The following is a 9,614-nucleotide window of genomic DNA, read 5'->3' as shown; positions in this document are numbered from 1 at the left end:
GTAAACCAACAGAAGGAAGACATTTCTCTCTCTCTCTCTCTCTCTCTCTCTCTCTCTCTCTCTCTCACTGTCTATAACTCTACCTGTCAAATAAGTAAATAAAAAATATTTTAAAAAATAAGAAAAATTTGGTTATCAAGGGAGCAAATTAATAAAAATGATATTATAAATTGTTTCTTTGTTTTTTTCTCAATGTGTTTAAAATTATCAAAACTTCATTCCATATTTTTATTTTTTAAAAAATATTTATTTATTTCCTTGAAAGTTAGAGTTACACAGAGAGAAGGAGAGGTAGAGAGAGAAAGAAGTCTTCCATCTGCTGGTTCACGCCCCAGCACTGCAGGTGGCAGCCCAACCCACTATGCCACAGTGCTGGCCCTACTCTGCAAGTTTGTAAAGACATTGAAAGCCAGTAACATTTCCCTTGGTTCAACAGCCAGTCCTTTGGACACATACGATTGTCTCCTGAAGGAAAATAGAAGGGGAAGGGGAAATGAATTCAACTCCAGCCAACAAATAAAGTGTGAATAGTGCCAAATGTGATTTCCTTGAAAATAGACTTTGTGGACTCATCTTTGTGTGTGGTTAAATATCAGGTCTATGAACAGAAACTGTGTATTTCCTGGAGTCAGGGCAAGGTTGTGGACAGCAAGCAGTACAATAAACTTGTGAATTGCAACCCTGATAAGTAGAGGAAGCAAATTTTAATATTTTTGATGGCCGCTCACTAAGTGAAAAGATGAAAGCCTATTGTTTAAGCCTCTCCGTTCCCTGACTCTCATTCCTGTTCTTCAAGCTTGTCTTTACAACCTGCCCTTCATCTCTGCAAGATACTTAGCCATGCCTCAGTGTGCTGGACACTCTCACACTCGTGGGCTTTGTTCTGTTTTTTGACACTGTTTCCTTGGCCTGGTATGACCTTCTCTTCCTTCTTCATATGAATCACATTTACCATGGAATGTTCAGTTGTGTTTCTGCCTGGAAAAGGAACCTTTATTTTTTTTTCCCCAAAGAAACCATTTATTTAATGAGTACAAGTTTCATAAGCACAACTTCAAGAATATAGTGATTCTTCCCATCAAACCCGCCCTCCAACCCCTACTCCTACCCCACATCCTCCTCCCTATCCCATTCCCAGTCCCATTCTCCATTAAGGAAAAAAACTGTTCCTCAACAGTCAAAACAAGGGCTGTTCAAGTCATTGCTTCTCAAAGTGTCAATTTCACTTCTACAGATTTCCTTTTAGGCGCTCTACTAATTATCACAGATGAGGGAGAACATATGGTATTTGTCCCTTTGGGACTGGCTTATTTCACTAAATATGATGTTTTCTAGAGTCATCCATTTTGTTGAAATGACCAGATTTCATTTTTTTTACTGCTGTTTGCTATTCCATAGAGTACATATTCCATAATTTCTTTATCAGTCTTCAGTTGAAGGGCATTTAGGTTGATTCCATGTCTTAGCTATTGTGAATTGAGCCGCAATATACATGGGGGTGCAGATAACTCTTTTATTTGCTGATTTCATTTCCCTTGGGTAAATTCCCAGGAGTGGGATGGCTGGGTCATGTGGTAGGGCTCTATTCAGAGTTCTGAGGTATCTCCATACTCTCTTCCATAGTGGCTGTACCAGTTTACATTCCCACCAACAGTGGATTAGGGTACCTTTTTCCCCACATCCTTGTCAGCATTTGTTGTTTGCTGATTTCTGTATGAAAGCCATTCTAACTGTGGTGAGGTAAAACCTCATTGTGGTTTTGATTTGCATTTCCCTGACAGCTCGTGATCCTGAACATTTTTTCATGTGTCTGTTGGACATTTGGATTTGAAGAGGAAACCTTTAACCATCACGGCTTCTGCCACCTCTAAGACTCATAGCATGTAGACTGAGTTGTCTGTCTCAGATAATCTCCATCTCCTTTACCTCACCGGAAGGTTCTAGAAGTGGGACTGTCATAGTCAGCTTTGAATCATGGCACTTTATATGTAATAAATGCTTAATTATTGATTGTTAATTATTGGATTAAATATCCTTAAGTTACAGTGTGCCATATTGTTCATTTCTAATATTTCCACCTGTCTGGGCCACTGTTGTGACACAGCAGGTCAAGCTGCAGCCTTCAACAATGGCATCCCACATGAGCACTGGTTCAAATCCCAACTACTCACTTCCAATCCAGTTCCCTGAGAATGCACCTGAGAAAGCAGTAGAATATGGCCACCCACATGGGAGACCCCAGTGAAGCTACAGGCTCCTGGCTGTAGCCTGGCCCAGCCCTAGCTGATGCAGGCATCTGGGAAGTAAATCAGTGGATGGAAGATCTCACTCTTTCTGTCTCTCCCGTTCAAACTCTCTGCCACTCTGCCTTTCAAATAAATAAATAAAATCTTTTTTTTTTTAAATAAAAATATTTCCATCTGTCTTCTTTTGTAAAGATTTGTTTTAGGTGGGGGGCGGCATTGTGGCATAATGGATTAAGCCACTGCCTGCGATGCCAGCATCCTATACGGGCACCTACTTAGGTCCTGGGTGCTCCACTTCTGATCCAATTCTCTGTTAATGCACCTGGGAAAGCAGTAGAAGATGGCCCACTCCTTGAGCCCCTGCACCCGTGTAGGAGACCCAGATAAAGCTCCTGGCCCCTGTGGGGATTGAACCAATGGATGGAAGATCTCCCTCTTTCTCCTTTTCTCTCTCTAAACCCTGACTCAAATAAATAAAATAAATCTTTAAAAAAAATTTTATTTTGGGAAATTGAGTTGTATGTCCAACTAAGATTAAGTACTATCTGCAGAAATGACTTGAAGTAGATTGTCATGGGCTAAATTTAAATATTGAAAATGTCATGTATATAAATATACACACACACACACACACATATATATATATATATCAACTCATTAATACACTCTGCATCAGGGCAAGTGTTACCAATACTGAAAAAATATAATGTACAAAAATATTTGAAAACACTCATGGTAACTGGATTCTAATTTCAGTTATACCAATACATTATTGTGTGCTAAAAGATACAAAATGACCCCCAGTACACCTCCCAGTTCATGATTTCGGAGAGGCCATTTATGCAGTATTACTAGTAAGAAGGTGTCATTTGGACTAAGCAATTCCATTATGTAGATATTGATAGATGAGTCAGTGAAACACCACTGTTGAACTGCAAAACACAATAAAAACACCACAACTGATGAATGTAACATGATAAAACACCAGAACATGCAAGATGTGAGCATAAACTGTCAAAAGACTAAATTAACTTCAAGTGATGTCTTTTATAATAAGTTTGGGAATGAGGATGGGTAAAAACACTTTTTGAGAAATACTTTCTATCAATTGCTCTCTTATATGCTTGACATAATAGCAACAAAAAACACACAGAGAGGGCTGGTACTGTGGTGCAATGGGTTAAGCCACTGTCTGCAATGCAGGCATTCCATATGGGCATCAGTTTGTGTCCCAGTGACTCTGTTTCCAATCCAGCTCCTTGCTAATGTTCCTGGGAAAGTAGTGGGGAATGGCCCAAGTGCTTGGGCCCCTGCACTCACGTGGGAGACCTGGAAGAAGCTCCTGGCTCCTGGCTTCAGCTTGGCCCAGTCCCAGCAGAGGGAAAATCTGTCTCTCTCTCATTCTCTCTGTAACTCTGACTTTCAAATAAATCTTTAAAAAACATGCATATGTAGAACCATGGTTGTGGTGAGAAAGGTTTACAAACACCTACCAAATATTTAGTCTTTAAAACAAGTTTATAAAATAGAAGGATGTGTTAGGCAACTAACACCATGGAGATAGGAAAAGAAAAATCCAGACTATGAGAAATGATAAACAACCATGACCCAATTTTTGAAAAATAAACAGCAAAGAAAAAAAGGACAGACACAAGTTACACATTTACCAATAGTAATGAGGACGGATTCTGAGGAATCCCATGAAAAGAGAAAAAGAGACATTTTAATGATGATGAAATACTGGGTGATATTAAGAAATGACTGCTCATTATTTTAGGAAGTGTGGTAGATAGCATTCTACTAGCCCCCAAAATTCCAGCCCTCTATTGTAGAAGGCCTGTGTAACTCCTTCTCTGTGACTCCGGGTAGGATGGTGGATGTGATAGGTTATCACTTGCATGGTTAAGGGACATTATCCAGGAAGTTGATGGTATTTTTAAGGCAAAAGAGGGGTCCTCAGTTGTTTTTTCCCCCAGAAACCTTTATTTAAGGGACACAAACCATGCATTTCCTAAATACAACTTTAGGAACATTGTGATTCTTCCCACATACCCACCCTCCCACCCCTCTTCCTCCTCCCTCTCCTATTCTCATTCTTATTTATTACTAAAATCTATTTTCAGTTAATGTACATGTTTACAAAGTTCAGTAACTGTTTCCACATGCAGAGGTTATGCACGGGAAAAGGCTGGTCGTATTTTTTAGAGATCATGAAATACTAACATCAGCGAACAGAGACAAACACATCAAGGTTCAGCTATAGGCCAATTAACAAACCTGTTCAGTCCCCACCTGGTCATGTGTTCTAGTTCCTCCTTGTAGGCACAGGCAAGTTGCCACATTCTGTGTACTGCTTCCCAGCAACTATTGATGTTGAGCTGCAGTGCCATGTAGAAACACCCTGTCGTGTGCAGGAACATCCACCCCATCTGGAAAGTGTGCTTCAGAGAATGGGAACTTTATTTTTTTTTTAATTTGTTTGAAAGGCAGAGAGACAGAGAGAGAGACAGAGACAGAGAGAGATCATCCAACCACTGGTTCACTCCCAAAATGGCCACAATGGCCAGAGCTTGGCCAATCCAAAGCTAGGAACCACGAGCTTCTTCCAGGTCTACCACGTGGGTACAGGGACCCAAGCACTTGGATCATCTTCCACTGCTTTCCCAGGCCATTAACAGGGAGCTGCATCGGAAGTGGGGCAGCTGGGACATGAACCGGCGCCCATATGGGATGCCAGCATTGAGGCAGTGGCTTTAGCTGCTACACCACAACACCAGCCCCAGAATGGGAACTTTAAAAGCCCCAATTCAGCTCATTAAAAATATGAATGGAGAAAAATAAGTAGAGTTTGTGCAACATAGTACAGTATTTTTCTCCAAAGAAACTGTTTGTTTAATGAGTACAAATTTCGTAAGTACAACTTTAGAAATATAGTGATTCTTCCCATTGTACCTGCCCTCCTAGCCCCACTCCCACCCCATCTCCTCCTCCCTCTCCCATTCCAAGTCCAATTCTCCATTTAGAAGAAAAAGATAACTGTTCCACAATAGTCAAGACAAGGGCTGTTCAAGTCATTGCTGCTCAAAGTGTCAATTTCTTTTTTGTGTGTTTTTTGTTTTATTTTTTAATTTTTTATATTTTAATTTATTTTTTAAGTAATACAAATTTCATAAGTACAACTTTAGGAATATAGTTATTCTTCCCACCATAACCACCATACTCCCACCCACACTCCTACCCCTCCTCCACCTCCCTCCCCCCTTGCCAGTCCCATTCTCCATTAAGATACATTTTCAATTAACTTTGTACACAGAAGATCAATTCTCTACTAAGTAAATATTTCAACAATTTGTACACACACACACACACAAAACAGAACTAGTTTTACCGTTAACTCTCAATACAACTCATTGAGGACAGAGGTCCTGCATGGGGAGTTAGTGCACAATGACTCCTCTTGCTAATTTAACAATTAACACTCTTATGTATGATGTCAGTGACCACCTGAGGCTCTTGACACAGAGTTGCCTAGGCCAGGGAAGCCTTTGGAGTCCACAAACTCCATCAGCATTTGGACATGGCCATAAGCAAAGTAGAAGTTCTCTCTCCCTTTAGAGAAAAGTACATCTTTCTTTGATGACCACTTCTTTCCACTGGGGTCTCTCAAAGTGTCAATTTTGCTCCTACAGATTTCCTTTTAGGTGCTCTACTAATTATCACAGAGAACATACAGTATTTGTCCCTTTGGGACTGGCTTATTTCACTAAGTATGATGTTTTCCAGAGTCATCCATTTTGTTGCACGTGACTGGATTTCATTTTTGTTGCCACAGTGTAGTATTCCATAGTGCACATATTCCATAATTTCTTTATCCAGTCTTACGGGCATTTAGGCTGATTCCATGTCTTAGCTATTGTGAATTGAGCTGCAATTAATAAACATGGGGATGTAGAAACTCTTTTATTTGCAGATTTCATTTCCCTTGGGTAAATCCCCAGGAGTGGTATGGCTGGGTCATGTGGTAGGGCTCTATTCAGAGTTCTGAGATATCTCCATACTGTCTTCCATAGTGGCTGTACCAGTTTACATTCCCACCAACAGTGGATTAGGGTACCTTTTTCCCCACATCCTCATCAGCATTTGTTTACTGATTTCTGTACGAAAGCCATTCTAACCAGGGTGAGGTGAAACCTCACTGTGGTTTTGATTTGCATTTCTCTGACAGCTTGTGATCCTGAACATTTTTTCATGTGTCCGTTGGCCATTTGGATTTCCTCTTTTGAAAAATATCTATTTAAGTCCTTGGCCCATTTCTTAACTGAGTTGTTTGTTTTGTTGTTACGGAGTTTCTTGATTTCTTTATACATTCTTGTTGTTAATCCTTTATCAGTTGCATAGTTTGCAAATAATTTCTCCCATTCTGTTGGTTGCCTCTTCACTTTCCTGACTGCTGCTTCTGCAGTGCAAACACTTCTCAATTTGATGTAATCCAATTTGTTGATTTTGGCTTTGATTGCCCGTGTCTCTTGGGTCTTTTCCAAGAACTCTGCTTGTGCCAACGTCTTGCAGGATTTCTCCAATGTTCTGTAGTAATTTGATGGTATTAGGTCATAGATTTAGGTCTCTAATCCATTTTGCATGGATTTTTTTAAGATTCATTTATTTATTTGAAAGAGTTACACAGAGAAAAGGAGAGGCGGGGTGGGGGGGTCTTCCATCCCCTGGTTCACTCCCCAGTTGTCCACAACAGCCGGAGCTGCGCCGATCCAAAGCCAGAAGCAAGGAGCCTCTTTCAGGTCTCCCATGCAAGGACTTGGACCATCTTCTACTGCCTTCCCAGGCCACAGCAGAAAGCTGGATCATAAGTGGAGCAGCCGGGTCTTGAACTGGTGCCCATATGGGATGCCAGCACCACACATGGCGGCTTCACCTGCTACGCCACAGCACCGGCCCCATTGAATGGCTTTTTGTGTAAAGTGTAAGGCAGAGGTCCTGCTTCATAGTACATTATTAGAGAATATTTTTAAGGCCATGGCAGTCTATAAATTAAAACTGGATTCATTAAAAAAAAAAAAAAAAAAAAAAAACTTGTCATTTACTACATCCTGAGTGTTCAACGCACAGTCTCCAAAGTACTACTTAACACCAGAAACAGAATCACACATGGTGAGAGGCAACGTGGAAGCAGGCGTCCCTCTGAGCTTCTCTGCCACAGTGATCTATGTGAGCAACACCTTACAGATGAACCCAGGTAACAAGTCCCTTTACGATGTGGAGATCACCAACCACAACCCAGGTCCGGCGTAAGCTCTCATACATCTCTGTAGCTAGAGGCCAGCAGGGGCCAGCAGCTGCACGATTAAATAGTTAAAGCAGGCAGGTTTAGAGTCGTCACAATAACCAAGATACCTAATGGCACTGGGTGAAAGAGTGTCAAATCTTACATCCATAAGAGAAAAATCAGAGCTTTAGTTTAAGTATCTTTCGTGCGCAAAGTCCATGTCACGACTCGATGTAAAAACTCGAGATAGTAGCGCATCGTGCAGCGCCCTCTGGCGGTAGGGGATTCTCAGGCCGCAGAATGCTGTGAGGACGCCTCAGGTAGGCTCTCCCCAGCGTGAAGAACCAAGGGCGCTCACCCGCTGCTTGGGCCTGCTCCGCCTACTGTGTCTCCCCTCCTACAGTGTCGTCATGCGCTTCACGTGCGTGGTGAGGGAAGATAAGCATTGTGTTCAGATCCCCTATAAGTCAGGCTTAAAGATTCCTGCTGTGTCAGGTCCGGATCTGTATTAAGCTACCAGGTTCCATTTACAAAATGTTAGCGTCATTATCTTATAACCAATCAAAAAATCCCGATAGATAACCAATGAGATAACCAATCTAAAAATCAGATCCAGAAATTCCAGAACAGAAATATGCAATTTTCTTGATTTAGGGTGATTTAAAATATGGGCTTGGTTTTGTTTAAAAAAAAAAGAAAAGGAAAAAAAGCTCTCCGAGTTGGTTAAGCGTGTGTGGGAAGCCTCTGTGTGTGCTGACTTCATGGTGACAACTCGTGGTTCTGTAGGAAGGGTTAGGGAGACGCCTTCAGGCACACACGTGAGAAAGCAGCTCTGAGAAGGCGAATTCTCGGGTTTGGGAGGAACGGTACTCTGGGAAGTACTCAGAGGGGAGGACAGTAACTCTGGAGTTCCATCCTGGAAGACAGCCAGAGACGCTGCCGCTCCTTCTCAGTTGGGAATGTTGACTAAGCCACTGAAGTGTGATGTCTACATTACCCCCCCCCCCTTTTTTTTTTTTTTTTTTTGCAAGAAATTGAATAGCAGCTGATTTCTCTATCCTGAATAGCAGACATGCTCACTTTCTCCTCCCAGGCACTGGGAAGATCTCTCTTGTTTTCAAGTATCGGCGCAGGTCCGGCCGTTGCGTCCAACTAGGGAGTGAACCAACGGACAGAAGATCTCTCTCTGTCTCTGCCTCTCATTATCTGTAACTCTACCTCTCAGATAAATAAATAAAAAATATTTTAAAAACAAAGATTTATTTATTTAAAAGGTGGAGTTACAGAGAGGGAGAGGCAGAGGCAGAGAGAGGGGTCTTCTATACGCTGGTTCACTCTCCAAATGTCCGCATGGCCAGGGTTGGCCAGGCTGAAGCAAAGAGCCAGGAGCTTCATCTAGGTCTCCCAGATGGGCACAGGGGCCCAAGCACTTGGGCCATCTTCTGCTGCTTTCCCAGGCCATAGCAGAGAGCTGGATTGGAAGTAGAGGAGCTGGGACTGTAACCAGCACCCACATGGGATGCTGGTGCTGCAGGTGGCAGCTTAACCTGCTATGTCACAGCTCTGGCCCCAAGAATCCAAGAATGGAACTTTTAAATAAAATGCTGGAAAGTTGTGTTTTAAATGGAAGTTGTTTCTCATACAAAATATAGAGTTCCTGGAAGCACTTATGTTGATAAGCTATCTGTGTAAATATGCATAGTAAAGATGCCTATTTTAATTCAAAAGTATGCTTGGTGGGAGTAATGGTGGCCCTATGGTATTTTATAATTTAAAAAGTGCATATAGGGGCTAGTGCTGTGGCATAGCTGGTAAAGCCACCGCCTACAGTGCTGGCATCCTATATGGGTGCCAGTTCTAGTCCCAGATGCTCCACTTCCAATCCAGCTCTCTGCTATGGCCTGGGAAAGCAGCAGAAGATGGCCCAAGTCCTTGGGCCCCTGCACCCATATGGGAGACCCGGAAGAAGCTCCTGGCTCCTGGCTTTGGATCAACTCAGCTCCAGCTTTGTGGCCAATTGGGGATGCCGCTGCTTCAGGCCAGGGCGTTAACCCTCTGCACCACAGTTCTGGCCCCAGCATCGTATT

The sequence above is a fragment of the Oryctolagus cuniculus genome, chromosome 9 (assembly GCF_964237555.1).
Source record: "Oryctolagus cuniculus chromosome 9, mOryCun1.1, whole genome shotgun sequence".
NCBI lineage: Eukaryota > Metazoa > Chordata > Mammalia > Lagomorpha > Leporidae > Oryctolagus > Oryctolagus cuniculus.
The sequence above is the reverse complement of the archived record's forward strand: the minus strand, read 5'-3'. Positions refer to the sequence as shown.